This window comes from Sphaeramia orbicularis, chromosome 8 (assembly GCF_902148855.1).
Source record: "Sphaeramia orbicularis chromosome 8, fSphaOr1.1, whole genome shotgun sequence".
Lineage (NCBI taxonomy): Eukaryota > Metazoa > Chordata > Actinopteri > Kurtiformes > Apogonidae > Sphaeramia > Sphaeramia orbicularis.
In genome coordinates, this window is record NC_043964.1 from 722,724 (window position 1) to 740,252 (window position 17,529).

Genomic DNA, 17,529 nt, shown 5'->3' on the forward strand with positions numbered 1-17,529 from the left:
CAAATACGAATCCAAATCTACAAAGAACATCAAAGGTAGAACAGCTTCTCTGTCCTTATGTGCTGTTTTTCCTCCTCTGTTTCCCTCAAATAATCAAAGAACAAACACCTTTAGGATAGAAATGATTGTAAATGAACATAACGTATGCTCCACCATGCTGGTTTGTTTACATCTAACTCCCACAATTCCTTGTGCTCAGACAGTTTGGTGTGACTAACCTGGAACGCTACAAAGTCGTGAGTTGTGGTTTGAAGTCGTGACTTAAGGGCTCAAAAAACGGCCTGGAACGCAGCATTATTTCAACATTTTCCATGTTCAAACAGGGGGTGGGGCCAAGGACGCTGGAACATAAATCCGTAATTGATAAAGAATTCTAACTAGTCACAGAAACGTTAGCTTACCTTGTCATTGATGATCACAGGGATCATGCTAATGCTAACTGTCTTCTTAAAGCAGGGTTAGGGTTAGTACTGGGCATCCGTCCATGTGGACAGTGGACTGTCTTCTGCCGTCTGCACCCATTGGCTGAACACCAGCAGGAAACAGAAACAGGAAATAGGTCTCATGGTCTTGCTGTTTTTTTGGTTTTGTTTTGTTTTTTTTCATTTGAGCAATTAAATTAAAGAAGTGTGTTGTAACTTGAGCACTATTGAACATGTACCAAATAAAATATTACTGAAAATTAATGACTAATGCCTTATACTACTGCATTACGCCAAAAGTAATCTATTACTGTAATGCATTACTTTTGTAACGTGCTACTCAGAACACTGCTGATAGGCCAGGTCAGGTCCCGCCCCTCCTCAACCAGGAAGTGGAGTTTTTAACATTAGCTTACACTGATAAACAGGCATAATAATTACCTGCACTGTAAAAAAAAAAAAAAAAAAAAAAGGAAAAAACCAGTATTATTCTGGCAGCTGGGGCGCCAAAAAATACTGTTAAATAACAGAAAATAACTATCTCATAAAAATACAGTAATTTTCCATCATTAAAATACAGTTTTTTGCCCTAACTTTACATGAGATTTTGCTTTTTACCTCCGCCAAGGAGGTTCTGTTTTTGCCAGGGTTTGTTTGTCTGTCTGTTTGTCTGTCCGTTAGTGTGCAACATAACTCAAAAAGTTATGGACAGATTTGGATGACATTTTCAGGGTTTGTTGGAAATGGGATAAGGAAGAAATGATTAAATTTTGGTGGTGATCGGGGGTGGGGGGGCCCACGGGGGGGGGGGCCACTGATCAGCCTTGGTGGAGGTCTGCGCTCTCCGAGTGCTTCTAGTTTTTTGGGGTTTTTTTTTGGCTTTTTAATGTTTAATAAAGAATATTTACATGTATTAAAACAATCCAATTCCCTATAAATATATATATAAATAATTTTCAGTGAGACTCAGTTGTCCAATCCACTGATAAAAACTGTATTTGGACAGTTTATCAGTGCTTATACATGTTCTACATTCACAAAAATACATTTATTCAACATTTTTGTTGTGAAACCTCCTGTAATTACACAAGATATTTGTCAATTAACAAACAAGTCTGGTTCAACTGACAGAACTAATACTTCTGTTACCGTTAATTGTCAGTAAATTTATCTGGTTTTATTTATTTATTTTACAGTATTAAACTTTAAATTAACAGTTTAATCTCACAAATAGAAAAGAAATATTAGAGAAATTATGACACATTTGCAAATGTATTTTTACTGTATTTTTCTGTGAAAAAAGAAAAAATTTCTTTTAAAAAATGGAAATTTTATTGCTATTCAGTTACAGTTTTTTCGTGTTCTTTTTCATTTGACATGTAAAATCACAGTCTGTTTTTGTCATTTCATTGATATTTTCCTGGATCTGAAAAATACAGGAAAAATCTGTCAAATAAACAGTGAAAATTCTGTTAAATTACAGATTTTTTTTACAGTGTGGAAGCCTTTGTTGTACTTCAATCTAACATTACCATGAGATAATACTTTCATTCTTCATGGATACTGGAACGTTTGGTCCGTTTCTGGTCTGATGTAGGGTCTTAGTAGTGGATTTTCTTTGCTAGCTTAAACAGAAACACTGAAAAATCGGCTCCAGTTGCAAAAATACGCTGTTATGTGTGTCTTGTTCTTCAGATGTTTCCTCCGTACCAGTCTGTGTTTCATCAGACTGATCCTTTAACTTCAGACGTGAAACAATAGGCTTTGTTTCACACAACCATTCATACTCATTACAGCTGCAATTAGCCCCAGATGACAGCGGATCAGTGATTAAACAGACTGCAGAGCTGCAGGGACGCACTAATAGATGGCTGCAAAGTTTCTACCAACTAAAAATACAGCAGAAGAAGAAGAAACAGCACCTGAAGCCTCTTTCACATGAATCCATCCCATTAGCGCTGATAGACTGGGAGCGCCAGAACTGGGAGTTTTTTGGTTAATTGACATTTTCGAGGAGGAGGAGGAATACTGATTGTGTTTTAGTTCCTGCTGTCGTCGGGTCACAGTCCGACCCTCTCAGGCTTTAATTACATTTTAGATTCACGTCCTAATCAGACGCTGAGCCGCTCACCTTTGGGCTGAGGCAGGTTTTCACCACATCAGGAACACATTCATCTGTTTTCTCTTCATTTCCCCCGAGTTTTAACCTTGAAAACATGACTTATAACCGTCTCTGTTGAGTTCCTCTGCAGTATCTGTCAAAGAGCGCAACGTATTTTTAACTAGAGTCGTAAACAGATGTCGACGGGGGTTATTAAGCTTTTACATTGGATGCAGATTAATGAAAGTGACAAACAGTAAGAGACCTTTTTCTCCGCAGAATTTAACCTTAAATACAAACTTTAAAAAAAAAACAATATGAGGAGTGAGACATGCAGGGACAAAAAATATGGAATCAAATAAAAACAAAGAAAACGAGTACTTTTAATGCTACTGGTGGAAAAATTTGACTGAATCTGAATGTTTTAATCAGTATGAAGTTACATTTCTAATGAGTAACGACAGGAGTGAAAGTAACAGGACGGAGTTTCTATCATAAAATTAACAAATACATGAAATATAGCAGCGGTTCTTAACCTGGGGGGCGCCAGAGATCCCAGGGGGGCGCACGACTTTACTTTGAGGTGACAAGTTGTGAAAATTCTATTTGTGGACGTTAAAGAAAAAATACTTATATGTTGCGCTCTCTGCCTGGAGGTTCGAGGGAGATGTCTGCGCTGTGTGAGTTTCTGAAAAGAGCACCAACTACCTACATGTCCTCACTCGTCTGTAGTTTATTGAACAACAGCCGTTACAATAATAGCCTCAACGACGCATGTGTACAACAACTTCCTCTGAGACAGTATCAGTCAGACATGAAACATGGAACAAAGCAGTGCAGTTTGTGTTAAATTAAACCTGTGTAAATGCATCAGCTTTTTAAACAAAATATGTAATGATTTTAATAACAACCATTTTAAATGTAATATTACATTTGTATAAACCTGTATTTTCCCTCATGAATTAAATATACATGTAATTATATTGTACCTGTTCAGTACCAATATATATAAAGTTATAATAATACCTGAGAACAAATAGACTTCTTAATGACCCATGGAGAACATTTCAAAGAAATAATCCACTTTTTAACCTACAAAAAAAAAAATAAGGCATTTTAACCTGTCACACACACACCTGATAAGATAAAGCAGTCAGTCAGACCTGTTCCAGGTCCATGTGGACTCCTGCAGGGCTGCCCTGTGGCACCGGTTCTGTTCATCATTTTTATGGACAGAATTTCTGGGTGCAGCCAGGAGCCAGAGGGTTTGGGTTTGGGCCAGAGGGGGTCCAGTTTGGGCCGGAGGGGGTCCGGTTTGGGGACCGCAGGGTTTCGTCTCTGCTTTTTGCAGATGACGTTGTCCTGTTGGCCTCATGGAACCTGGACCTTCAGCGTGACCTGGGGCGGTTTGGACTGGGATGAGGATCAGCACCTCCAAATCTGAGACCATGGTTCTGGACCAGATAAAGGTGGTCTGCCCTCTCTGAGTCGGGGGGGAGTCTTTGCCCCCAGTGGAGGAGTTCCAGTATCTGGGTCTGGTTCACAGTGAAGGAAGGGTGGAGGTTCAGATTGACAGGTGGGTGGGTGGAGGTTCAGATTGACAGGTGGGTGGGTGGAGGTTCAGATTGACAGGTGGGTGGGTGCAGCATCTGCAGTACTTGTATGGGTCTGTTGTGGTTCAGAAGGAGCTGAGCCCAAAGGAGAAGCTCTGGATTTACCCTCAGTCTACGTTCAGACCCTCACCTGTGGTCCTGACCTGTGGGTCAGGATCCAAAGGACCAGATCCAGGACCCAAACGACCAGATCCAGGATACAAGCGGTCCAAATGAGTTTCCTCTGTAGGGTGGGTGGGTCCACCCTTAGGGATAGGGGGAGGAGCTCAGTCATGTGGGAGGAGCTCAGAGTAGAACCGCTGCTCCTCCACATCCAGAGGAACCAGCTGAGGTGGATCAGACATGTGGTTCAGACCTTCCTGGACTCCTCCCTGGGGAGGTGTCCTGGGCATGTCCCACCAGGAGGAGGAGTCTGAGGAGAGGGAAGTCTGGACGTCCCTGCTTATGCTGCGTTTCCACTTCATGGAACCAGCTCAGCTCAGTGTTCCTCAGACCGTTTCCATTCCAGATACTACAGACGTTACAGTACCTGGTCGTCATAGCGATGCGGTGCGTTATGTGTGTTTCGTCTGCTCACAGTTGCTGATAAACTCGCTCGTTGCCTGTTGTCTGGTCTGAATGTTTCTGTCTTCCACCACAGACTGAACCTCCTGGACCGACCCTGGTCTAGTTTATCTGTTCTCATGTGGATTCATGGGCCCACAGGTTTACTGTCCACTAACGTATCTGTGTTTATAAAAGGGCGGGGCACACAGAAAACTGTCTGACCAATCAGTGGTCTGCAGTGTTTACATCACAGTTTAGTATCACTTGGAACCTCGGCGGAGGTGAGACCAAAAAACTAGTACCAGGTACCAGATTCAAAAAACTAGTACCAGGTACCAGATTCAAAAAACTAGTACCAGGTACCAGATTCCAGGTCCTTTTTTGTAATGGAAACGCAAAAAGGCCGAGTCCAGTCCAGTTCAGTCCAGTCCAGTCCAGTCCAGTCCAGTCTAGTCTAGTCTAGTCTAGTCTAGTCTAGTCTAGTCTAGTCTAGTCTAGTCCAGTCCAGTCCAGTCCAGTCCAGTCTAGTCTAGTCTAGTCTAGTCTAGTCTAGTCTAGTCTAGTCCAGTCCAGTCCAGTCCAGTCTAGTCCAGTTCAGTCCAGTTCAGTCCAGTCCAGTCCAGTCTAGTCTAGTCTAGTCTAGTTCAGTCCAGTCTAGTCCAGTTCAGTCTAGTCTAGTCCAGTCCAGTTCAGTCCAGTCCAGTCTAGTCTAGTCCAGTCCAGTTCAGTCCAGTCCAGTTCAGTCCAGTCCAGTCCAGTCTAGTCCAGTCCAGTTGGTACCACGCAGTGGAAACGTGGCAGTAGACTGTTGCCCCCCCGACCCGGCCCTGGATAAAACAGGAGAAAATGGATGGATGGAAGATCATCAAAAGTCTGGATGAACCCACTCAAAACATAATTTGTCCAAAACTATCAAAGCTATTTAGTAGCCACGCCCCCTTGACCTCTGAAACTTTGTGACCCCCACAGCCAGAGGAACAGTCGTCAGGTCAGATGCAGAATTTAGAGTTGTTTTTTTTCCTGTTGTCAGTGTGTCACCATATCACCAAAATCATGAAATTCATGAAATCATTAAAATTTAAAAAAAAAAAAAAAAAAAAGTTCAAAACAAACTGTATGAAAACCGTTCTGACATTCCTCTGACCCTGTGCAGGTTCTGTGCTGTAGAAACACCAGGTCAGGAAAATGCCGATTACTCACCAGTATCAAAAAACAAAGTCAAGAGTTACTGTAACTTTGGTTTTAGTGAAGGACAGGACAGCTTCAGTGGCGGGGTAAGGAAAAAAGGTTAGGAACCAGTGAATTATAGTAATAACAGAAGTGGACAACGAGCACGTTTTAGTGATTTACCCAAAAACATGTTGTTAAAATAAACACATTTTAATTTAATACTAAATTAATGAAGGTAGCAGGGTTGTAGATCAAGAGTGATGATGAAAGTCAAAACTAAAAACACAAAAACACAGGAAATAAAATCTGAAACTCTTCTTCCTTCTCAGACCACAGTCCTTCGAATCTGTGACCTCGTATGGATCAGTTTAACCCTTTAGGTGCCAGATTTATTTATTTAAAGAGTTAACATGATCAGAAAAGATCCACATCAGATCTACATTTACTCCCATAACAGAGGGATTTAATAGGAAATAAGAATGAACATTAATACGGACAATAATAAAAGAGGAACAGTGGTCAGGAGAAACAAAAGGACATTTATCTCAAAGATAAACGAGGAGAATTTAAGAATAGAACAAACAGTTCATGTGTCTGTGACTGAACTGTTCATCAGCTCTGGTTTCACTGAATGACTTTAAATTCAATAATTAAATTAAATTCATAATTAAACACTGTTTCATTTTCTTTATTAGGATTTGATCTCTATGTTTACGGACCTTTTTCTGATTCTGTTTTCCTCTGGAGGTTTATTTATTTACCATCACATTCAGCTGTTTTTATGGATGAACTTCATCTGAGTTCAACTGTGTTAAAGTTAGTTTAGTTTTATTTCGACACCTCACACTCTGTGAACGCTGAAGAGGCTGAAACTGAAGCGTCCAAACATGTCACAGCGGCGATTAGAGACTACCATGATCTGGATTATGTGCACACACCATTACCCATGATGCACTGCAGCCTGAAAGGCCTCAGTCATGAATGTGTGTTTTTGGGTCTGTTTTAGCCACCCGGCACTAAGAGAGGGAAACATAAAAAAAAAACAAAAACAGGGAAGCATAAAAAAAAAAAAAAAAAAAACAGGGAAACATAAAAAAAAAAAAAAAAAAAAACAGGGAAACATAAAAAACAAAAAAAAACAGGGAAACATAAAAAACAAACAAAAAAACAGGGAAACATAAAAAACAAAAAAAAACAGGGAAACATAAAAAAAAAACAAAAAAAAACAGGGAAACATAAAAAACAAAACAAAAACAGGGAAACATAAAAAACAAAACAAAAACAGGGAAACATAAAAAAACAAAAACAGGGAAACATAAAAAAAAAACAAAAACAGGGAAACATAAAAAAAAAACAAAAACAGGGAAACATTAAAAAAAAACAAAAACAGGGAAACATAAAAAAAACAAAAACAGGGAAACATAAAAAAAAAACAAAAACAGGGAAACATAAAAAAAAAAAAAAACGGAAACATAAAAAACAAACAAACAAAAAAACAAAAACAGGGAAACAAAAAAAAATAAAAACAGGGAAACATAAAAAAAAAAAAAAAACAGGGAAACATAAAAAAAAACAAAACAGGGAAACATAAAAAAAAAAACGGAAACATAAAAAAAAAAAACGGAAACATAAAAAACAAACAAACAAAAAAACTAAAACAGGGAAACAAAAAAAAACAAAAACAGGGAAACATAAAAAAAAAACAAAAACAGGGAAACAGAAAAAAAACAAAAACAGGGAAACAGAAAAAAAAACAAAAACAGGGAAACAAAAAAAAAAACAAAAACAGGGAAAAAAAAAACAAAAACGGAAACACAAAAAACAAAAAAAAAACAGGGAAACATAAAAAACAAAAAAAACGGAAACATAAAAAACAACAAAAACCAGGGAAACATAAAAAACAAAAAAAACAGGGAAACATAAAAAAAAAACAAAAACAGGGAAACATAAAAAAAAAAAAAAACAGGGAAACATAAAAAACAAAAACAAAAACAGGGAAACATAAAAAAAACAAAAACAGGGAAACATAAAAAAAAAAAAAAAAAAACAGGGAAACATAAAAAAAAAAAAACAGGGAAACATAAAAAAAAAACGGAAACATAAAAAACAAACAAAAAAAACAAAAACAGGGAAACACCTTCCAGAAAAGAATTTATAGAAGAAGAATGTGTATTTTCTGCAACACAAAGGCTTCGTGTGTGTGTGTGTGTGTGTGTGTGTGTGTGTGTGTGTGTGTGTGTGTGTGTGTGTTCACATTTCCAACACACACTACACATTAAACTGGACTAAAGTGTGTGTTGAATCTTGAAGGTTCTGACAGATGAAAACTTTTATACTTGTGTGTGTGTGTTGTGTGTGTGTTGTGTCTGTGGTCAGGATGAGTGTGTTGTGTGTGTTAGTTGTGTTGTTTGTACTGTTTCCACACATGTACTGGATATGAGCTGTTTGTTGTTTGTGTGTCGTGTGTAGTGTGTTGGGTTGTTTGTGTCGTTTGTTGTGCATCTGTCATTTGTGTTGTTAGTTGTGTGTTTGTTGTACTGTTTGCTGGGGGATAGTTGTGTGTTGTGTGTCTGCGGTGGGTGTCAGCCTCCTCCAGTTAAAGACGAGTCTGTTGTGTGTTAGTTGTGTTAGTTGTGTGTTAGCTGTGTTAGTTGTGTGTTGTGTGTTAGCTGTGTTAGTTGTGTGTTAGTTGTGTGTTGTGTGTTAGCTGTGTTAGTTGTGTGTTGTGTGTTAGTTGTGTGTTAGTTGTGTTAGTTGTGTGTTAGCTGTGTTAGTTGTGTGTTAGCTGTGTTAGTTGTGTGTTGTGTGTTAGTTGTGTTAGTTGTGTGTTAGTTGTGTTAGTTGTGTTGTGTGTTAGTTGTGTTGTGTGTTAGGTGTGTTGTGTGTTAGTTGTGTTAGTTGTGTTAGTTGTGTTGTGTGTTAGTTGTGTTAGCTGTGTGTTAGTTGTGTTAGTTGTGTTGTGTGTTAGTTGTGTTAGCTGTGTGTTAGTTGTGTTAGTTGTGTTAGTTGTGTTGTGTGTTTGTTGTGTTAGTTGTGTTAGCTATGTGTTAGTTGTGTTAGTTGTGTTGTGTGTTAGTTGTGTTGGCTATGTGTTAGTTGTGTTGTGTGTTAGTTGTGTGTTAGTTGTGTTAGTTGTGTTGTGTGTTAGTTGTGTGTTAGTTGTGTTGTGTGTTAGTTGTGTTAGTTGTGTTAGTTGTGTTGTGTGTTTGTTGTGTTAGTTGTGTTAGCTATGTGTTAGTTGTGTTAGTTGTGTTGTGTGTTAGTTGTGTGTTAGTTGTGTTAGCTATGTGTTAGTTGTGTTGTGTGTTAGTTGTGTTAGTTGTGTTGTGTGTTAGTTGTGTGTTAGTTGTGTTGTGTGTTAGTTGTGTGTTAGTTGCGTTAGTTGTGTTGTGTGTTAGTTGCGTTAGTTGTGTTGTGTGTTAGTTGTGTGTTAGTTGTGTGTTAGTTGTGTGTTGTGTGTTAGTTGTGTTAGTTGTGTTAGTTGTGTTGTGTGTTAGTTGCGTTAGTTGTGTTAGCTATGTGTTAGTTGTGTGTTAGTTGTGTGTTGTGTGTTAGTTGTGTGTTAGTTGTGTTAGCTATGTGTTAGTTGTGTTGTGTGTTAGTTGTGTTAGTTGTGTGTTAGCTGTGTTAGTTGTGTGTTGTGTGTTAGCTGTGTTAGTTGTGTGTTGTGTGTTAGTTGTGTTAGTTGTGTGTTAGCTGTGTTAGTTGTGTGTTAGCTGTGTTAGTTGTGTGTTGTGTGTTAGCTGTGTTAGTTGTGTTAGTTGTGTGTTAGTTGTGTGTTGTGTGTTAGTTGTGTTGTGTGTTAGTTGTGTTGTGTGTTAGGTGTGTTGTGTGTTAGTTGTGTGTGTTAGTTGTGTTAGTTGTGTTGTGTGTTAGTTGTGTTAGCTGTGTTAGTTGTGTTAGTTGTGTTGTGTGTTAGTTGTGTTAGCTGTGTTAGTTGTGTTAGTTGTGTTGTGTGTTTGTTGTGTTAGTTGTGTTAGCTATGTGTTAGTTGTGTTAGTTGTGTTGTGTGTTAGTTGTGTGTTAGTTGTGTTAGTTGTGTTGTGTGTTAGTTGTGTGTTAGTTGCGTTAGTTGTGTTGTGTGTTAGTTGCGTTAGTTGTGTTGTGTGTTAGTTGTGTGTTAGTTGTGTGTTGTGTGTTAGTTATGTTAGTTGTGTTGTGTGTTAGTTGTGTTAGCTGTGTTAGTTGTGTTAGTTGTGTTGTATGTTAGTTGTGTTAGCTGTGTTAGTTGTGTTAGTTGTGTTGTGTGTTTGTTGTGTTAGTTGTGTTAGCTATGTGTTAGTTGTGTTAGTTGTGTTGTGTGTTAGTTGTGTGTTAGTTGTGTTAGTTGTGTTGTGTGTTAGTTGTGTGTTAGTTGCGTTAGTTGTGTTGTGTGTTAGTTGCGTTAGTTGTGTTGTGTGTTAGTTGTGTGTTAGTTGTGTGTTGTGTGTTAGTTGTGTTAGTTGTGTTGTGTGTTAGTTGTGTTAGTTGTGTTGTGTGTTAGTTGTGTGTTAGTTGTGTTAGTTGTGTGTTAGTTGTGTTAGTTGTGTTGTGTGTTAGTTGTGTGTTAGCTGTGTTAGTTGTGTGTTAGCTGTGTTAGTTGTGTGTTAGTTGTGTGTTGTGTGTTAGTTGTGTTAGTTGTGTTGTGTGTTAGTTGTGTTGTGTGTTAGTTGTGTTAGTTGTGTGTTAGTTGTGTTAGTTGTGTTGTGTGTTAGTTGTGTTAGCTGTGTTGTGTGTTAGTTGTGTTAGTTGTGTGTTAGTTGTGTTAGTTGTGTTGTGTGTTAGTTGTGTTAGTTGTGTTGTGTGTTAGTTGTGTTAGTTGTGTGTTAGTTGTGTTAGTTGTGTGTTAGTTGTGTTAGTTGTGTTGTGTGTTAGTTGTGTGTTAGTTGTGTTAGTTGTGTGTTAGCTGTGTTAGTTGTGTGTTGTGTGTTAGCTGTGTTAGTTGTGTGTTGTGTGTTAGTTGTGTTAGTTGTGTGTTAGTTGTGTTAGTTGTGTGTTAGCTGTGTTAGTTGTGTGTTAGCTGTGTTAGTTGTGTGTTAGTTGTGTGTTAGTTGTGTTAGTTGTGTTGTGTGTTAGTTGTGTTGTGTGTTAGTTGTGTTGTGTGTTAGTTGTGTTAGTTGTGTGTTAGTTGTGTTAGTTGTGTTGTGTGTTAGTTGTGTTAGCTGTGTTGTGTGTTAGTTGTGTTAGTTGTGTGTTAGTTGTGTTAGTTGTGTTGTGTGTTAGTTGTGTTAGTTGTGTTGTGTGTTAGTTGTGTTAGTTGTGTGTTAGTTGTGTTAGTTGTGTGTTAGTTGTGTTGTGTGTTAGTTGTGTTAGTTGTGTTGTGTGTTAGTTGTGTTAGCTGTGTGTTAGTTGTGTTAGCTGTGTGTTAGTTGTGTTGTGTGTTAGTTGTGTTAGTTGTGTGTTAGTTGTGTTAGCTGTGTTGTGTGTTAGTTGTGTGTTAGTTGTGTGTTAGTTGTGTTAGCTGTGTGTTAGTTGTGTTAGCTGTGTGTTAGTTGTGTGTTAGTTGTGTTAGCTGTGTTGTGTGTTAGTTGTGTTAGCTGTGTGTTAGTTGTGTTAGCTGTGTGTTAGTTGTGTTAGTTGTGTTAGCTGTGTGTTAGTTGTGTGTCTTTGGTGGGCGTGGCCTGCTCCACTTACAGATGGCTCCTCCCTCTGTGGTTGACACTGTGGACTGTGACTTATTGCTGGGGTTCCAGCTGCTGATCTGTGACGTGTGTGTGCGACTGCAGCAGCAGAACTGAACCAGACTGAGGTTGTGAACACTGTGTGGAACAGCACCTGCAACACCAACACACACCAGTGTAGGACCCAGCACCACCGAAAACTGCCCTCATTTACACTGAACTGAACTAAGAGGATTTTATTTCACAGCCATGGCAACGTATTTACACTGAAAATGAAAGAAATACTCAGAAATATTCACCACACACTAACATTTATATTTATGGTCACAAAAAAGACATTAAAGACACACTGTAAAAAAAAAAAAATAAAAATAACAAAACAGTATTATTCCGGCAACGGGGGCGCCGAAAAAGTACTGTAAAATAATGGAAAATAACCATCTCATAAACATACGGTAATTTTCCATGATTCAAATACAGTTTTTTGCCCTAACTTTACATGAGATTTTGCATATTTGTTTTGACTTTTTAATGTTTAATAAAGAATATTTACATGTATTAAAACAATCCAATTCCCTATAAATATATATATAAATAATTTTCAGTCAGACTCAGTTGTCCAATCCACTGATAAAAACTGTATTTGGACAGTTTATCAGTGCTTATACATGTTATACATTCACAAAAATACATTTATTCAACAGTTTTGTTGCGAAACCTCCTGTAATTACACAAGATATTTGTCAATGAACAAACAAGTCTGGTTCAACTGACAGAACAAATACTTCTGTTACCGTTAACTGTCAGGAATTTTATCTGGTTTTATATACATACAGGGTGGGGAAGCAAAATGTACAATATTTTGAGGCAGGGATTGAAAGACAGTGTATGACCAGTTAGTTTATTGAAAGTCATGAGAATTTATTTGCCACAAGAAAATGTCCATAATAGAAAATGTTTTTATTCTATGTGTCCTCCTTCTTTCTCAATAACTGCCTTCACACGCTTCCTGAAACTTGTGCAAGTGTTCCTCAAATATTGGGGTGACAACTTCTCCCATTCTTCTTTAATAGTATCTTCCAGACTTTCTGGTAATAGTTTTGCTCATAGTCATTCTCTTCTTTCCATTATAAACAGTCTTTATGGACACTCCAACTATTTCTGAAATCTCCTTTGGTGTGACGAGTGCATTCAGCAAATCACACACTCTTTGACGTTTGCTTTCCTGATTACTCATATGGGCCAAAGTTTGTGAAAAGGTATGGATAATAGTGTTAGGTATGATTATGACATCAGTATATGTTTGGGTTCAAAACAACTGACGCAGTGTCTGCTGAGAAAAAACAACTAAATGTTCAGTGTACATTTGGCTTCCCCACCCTGTGTGTGTATATTTTTTTACAGTATTAAACTTTAAATTAACAGTTTAATCTCACAAATAGAAAAGAAATATTAGTGAAATTATGACACATTTGCAAATGTATTTTAACTGTATTTTTCTGTGAAAAAAGAAAAAAAATTCTTTTAAAAAATGGAAATGTTCTGGTTCTTCACAGTTCCAGTTTTTTCCTGTTCTTTTCTATTTTTCATGTAAAATCACAGTCTGTTTTTGTCATTTCATTGATATTTTCCTGTATCTGAAAAATACAGGAAAAGTCTGTCAAATAGTGAAAATTCTGTTAAATTACAGATTTTTTTTTTTTTTTACAGTGCACTAATAGACTGATAATTCAGCATCAGTATTGTCAAGTTGGTGTCTGTTGTTTTTTATGGATTCATTACTGTGGCAAATGTTTTCAAGGTGTACAAGACAGAAGTCGGCCTTTGAAGGACGTTTTTCAGTCATATTAATGTGATGTGGAGACTGTGAAACATGAAGGTAGGGTTTTAATTTGTACTTCACAGGCCGTCCTCTCAGTCCAATTAATGGGACGTTTTACTGGACAGCTGTTGTCGATAGTGTTTAAAGTCTCATCTGAGGATTTTCAACTGGAAGGACTATTTGACTGGGATTAGTTTCACCTGGGAGCCTCGTACCCTCCATGTCCTGTCTGTTTAGCCTTACATTTCCTGACTCCATCCTCCTGTTCTGACGGTTCACACTGTTACAGATAAACACTGAAAAATACAAAACTGTGTCTTACTGTAGTTTTCATCATTTAATCTCCTTTTCATCAGTTCATCGCTGACTTAAATCTCCTTTCTCTGTGAATATTCATACTTTATCCCAACATGAGCCTGAACTTCATCCAAAAACATTCTTTTATCGTCCTAAGCTCAGCCTCTGTCGTCCTCAAACAGGGAATGGGTTTAAAATATACAAAAAGAAACCATGAAAAGTCATCAAAACAATGGTTATGCAATCAAGTACGCTGTAAAAAACAAAAAAACAAAAAAAAACAAAAACAGTATTATTTCGGCAGCAGGGGCGCCAAAAAAATACTGTTAACGGAAAATAACCATCTCATAAACATACGGTAATTTTCCATAATTCAAATACAGTTTTTTTGCCCTAACTTTACATGAGATTTTACATATGTTTTTGACTTTTTAATGTTTAATAAAGAATATTTACATGTATTAAAACAATCCAATTCCCTATAAATATATATGTATATATATATATATATATATATATATATATATATATATATATATATATATATATATATATATATAAATAATTTTCAGTCAGACTCAGTTGTCCAATCCACTGATAAAAACTGTATTTGGACAGTTTATCAGTGCTTATACATGTTATACATTTACAAAAATACATTTATTCAACAGTTTTGTTGTGAAACCTCCTGTAATTACACAAGATATTTGTCAATGAACAAACAAGTCTGGTTCAACTGACAGAACTAATACTTCTGTTACCGTTAACTGTCAGTAATTTTATCTTTTATTATTTTTTTACAGTTAAACTTTAAATTAACAGTTTAATCTCATAAATAGAAAAGAAATATTTGTGAAATTACGATACATTCACAAATGTATTTTAACTGTATTTTTATATGAAAAAAGAAAAAAAATTCTTTTAAAAAATGGAAATATTATGGTTATTGACAGTTCCAGTTTTTTCCTGTTCTTTTCCATTTGACATGTAAAATCACAGTCTGTTTGTGTCATTTCATTGATATTTTCCTCTATCTGAAAAATACAGGAAAAATCTGTCAAATAAACAGTGAAAATTCTGTTAAATGACAGATTTTTTTTTTTACAGTGTACTAACTCCTGTGTGTATCATGTGACTAAAACAGACAGAAAAGAAAACATGGAACGATCAAAACAAACATTAAATAAATCTATCTAATATTAAATAATTTATCAATCATTAATCATATCAATACATGTCAATAATTGGTGTAAAATACAGTTCTTCATCTTTTCACATTCATCAGATATGACCATATTTGGACGTTCAGAGGCTCCATAGTTAACACCGTCATCTTCTACAACACTGGTTCCCCAGTCAAACCCATGGAGTTGGATCAATGACAGTGAATGGAAATGTTTATTTTTATGTTCAGTTCATGATATTTTTCTAAAAAAAAAAAAAAAAAAGTCCCTTTTCTTCCCATTTCTCTGCTCTGATATAATCACCTTTGAATTTACTGTAACTAACTGATCATGTAGATGTCCGTAAAAGCTCAAATATAGGAAAATACATGATTTACACTAAAAAGGTAAAATGCAAAGGACAATATTATAATGAATGGTGATAAATTTGGATGTTCAGAGGCTCTGTAGTTACCATGGAAACACCGACATCTTCTACAACATTGATTCACCAGTCAAACCCATGGAGTTGGATCAATAACTCCTGTTTTTATGTTCAATTAATGCTGAAAAAGTCCCATTTTTCTCTGTTTTGATAAACGCTTTGAATTAATACTGAGCTTTACTACACATCTGTATGGTCAGTACATTAAACACAGTAAAAACATGAGCATCATATTATAATAAATGGTGACACATGACTTTATAAAAGGTTAAATGCAGAGAAAAACTCATGTGGAAGTCGCCATAAAAATAGTTTTTGGGTTAAAATGTTCAGACAAAAGGCCCAATGATAGTGGTGATGAAACCAAACCTTCACTCAGTCTCTTCTTGGAGGTGTCTGTGAACCGTAGTGAACCACAGCCAAACCTCAGGGCTTCAGCCTTTTTTTTTTTTTTTTTGTCGAACACATTACGAGCGTACGGTGCTTTTCCGACTCCACACCTCCACACAGTTCCTCCCATGGGATTCCTCTCCATTTGTTGGTACCGTCACCTTCCTGTCGGTCTCATTTATTACGGTTGTTTGTGCCGTGGATGTTTGGATCTGCTGGGAGGTGTGTGTCGAGGAGGCTGCTGTTGTTTATCACTGGTGATTGCAGCCTGTTATTCTGTCATTTTACTGCAGAAAATCTATAAAGTTTGGGAAAATACACAGAGGATTTCATAAGCGCTGTGTCAGTATTATGTTGTGTTTTCACTGTTTTAACTATGAGACCGACGCTCGCTTTACACCAGGGAGTCAAACTCATTTACCCTCAGGTTCCACATTTGACCTCAAGTAAAATAATAACATAAATGTCTATAAATAATGACAAATTCAAGTTTTTTTATTTGTTTTACTTTAATATAAAACATTAAATCTTTTCAACCACGCAAATTCAGACACATACACTGTAAAAAAAAATAAAAAAAAAGGAAAAAAAAAAAAACAGTAATATTCCAGCAGCAGGGGTGCCGAAAAAATACTAAAATACATTTGCAAATGTATTATAATTTCACTAATATTTCTTTTCTATTTATGAGATTAAACTGTTAATTTAAAGTTTAATACTGCAAAAAAAATAAAATAAAATGAGATAAAATTACTGACAGTTAACGGTAACAGAAGTATTAGTTCTGTCAGTTGAACCAGACTTGTTTGTTCATTGACAAATATCTTGTGTAATTACAGGAGGTTTCACAACAAAACTGTTGAATAAATGTATTTTTGTGAATGTAGAACATGTATAAGCACTGATAAACTGTCCAAATACAGTTTTTATCAGTGGATTGGACAACTGAGTCTCACTGAAAATTATTTATATATATATTTATAGGCAATTGGATTGTTTTAATACATGTAAATATTCTTTATTAAACATTAAAAGTCAAAATAATATGTAAAATCTCATGTAAAGTTAGGGCAAAAAACTGTATTTGAATTATGGAAAATTACCATATTTTTATGAGATGGTTATTTTCTGTTATTTAACAGTAGTTTTTTCGGCGCCCCAGCTGCTAGAATAATGCTGTTTTTTACTTTTTTTTTTTTTTTTTTTTTTTTTTCACAGCGCAGGTAATTAATAGTTTTTCGGCGCCCCTGCTGCTGGAATAATACTGTTTTTTTATGTTTTCTGTTGTTGTTTTTTTTTACAGTGTAGATTAAATTGGTCTGTATGTGGAATCTGAACTAAAATAATGTAATATTTTCAGTGTATTTTTTTCTAAATCCATCCTTTGGGCTGATTGGACTCTTTGTTGCCAGTTGTGGTCCACAGGTCGTATGTTCGACGCCCCTGCTTTACATCTTTGGTGTCTTGTTTTGGCGCGTTCATTCGTCTCCATCGTCTCGTACTGTTTTTATTGTCTTCTGTCCTCGCTCAGATTGTCTCACCTTGCATTCTTCACCTTTTCCTTCCTCTTTTCCCCCTCTTTATATCCCCCCCCCCACTCCCCCTCCTCCCCCTCAGGTGAGAAGTGTCGGAGCTTCATTGATCTGGCCCCGGCGTCGGAGAGAGGTGAGTAATGAGCGTCATTAAGCGCCGCCGCTGCTCCCTGCTGCTCCCCACCTGTTCACCAGGCCCACGGAAAACACTGCAAAAATCAGAAACTCTTCCATAACGTCTCTTTTCCAGACGCTCCAAGTGTTTTCAGGAGCTCATTTTCCCTTAAAGAGTTTAACCCTCTGGTATGTAAGTGTGCCTTTTATGCACACTAGTGGAATAAAAAATGTTCATGCAGTTTGTTTTTAATTCTTTTACACTTTTTTCTATTTCATCAACTTGAGCTGTAAATAAAAATACCAAATACTCA

The 17,529-nt window shown here is 36.7% G+C and overlaps 1 protein-coding gene across 1 annotated transcript in view; it reads left to right on the plus strand.

Annotated features, from left to right (window-relative positions):
- The first annotated feature begins 17,188 nt into the window (after positions 1-17,188).
- The window catches only part of LOC115423553 (germ cell-specific gene 1-like protein), a 36,923-nt gene continuing 36,582 nt past the window's right edge, over positions 17,189-17,529 (plus strand). The window contains 1 exon segment of the mRNA XM_030140405.1: positions 17,189-17,234. The gene's annotated coding sequence lies outside the window, so the exon portion shown is untranslated.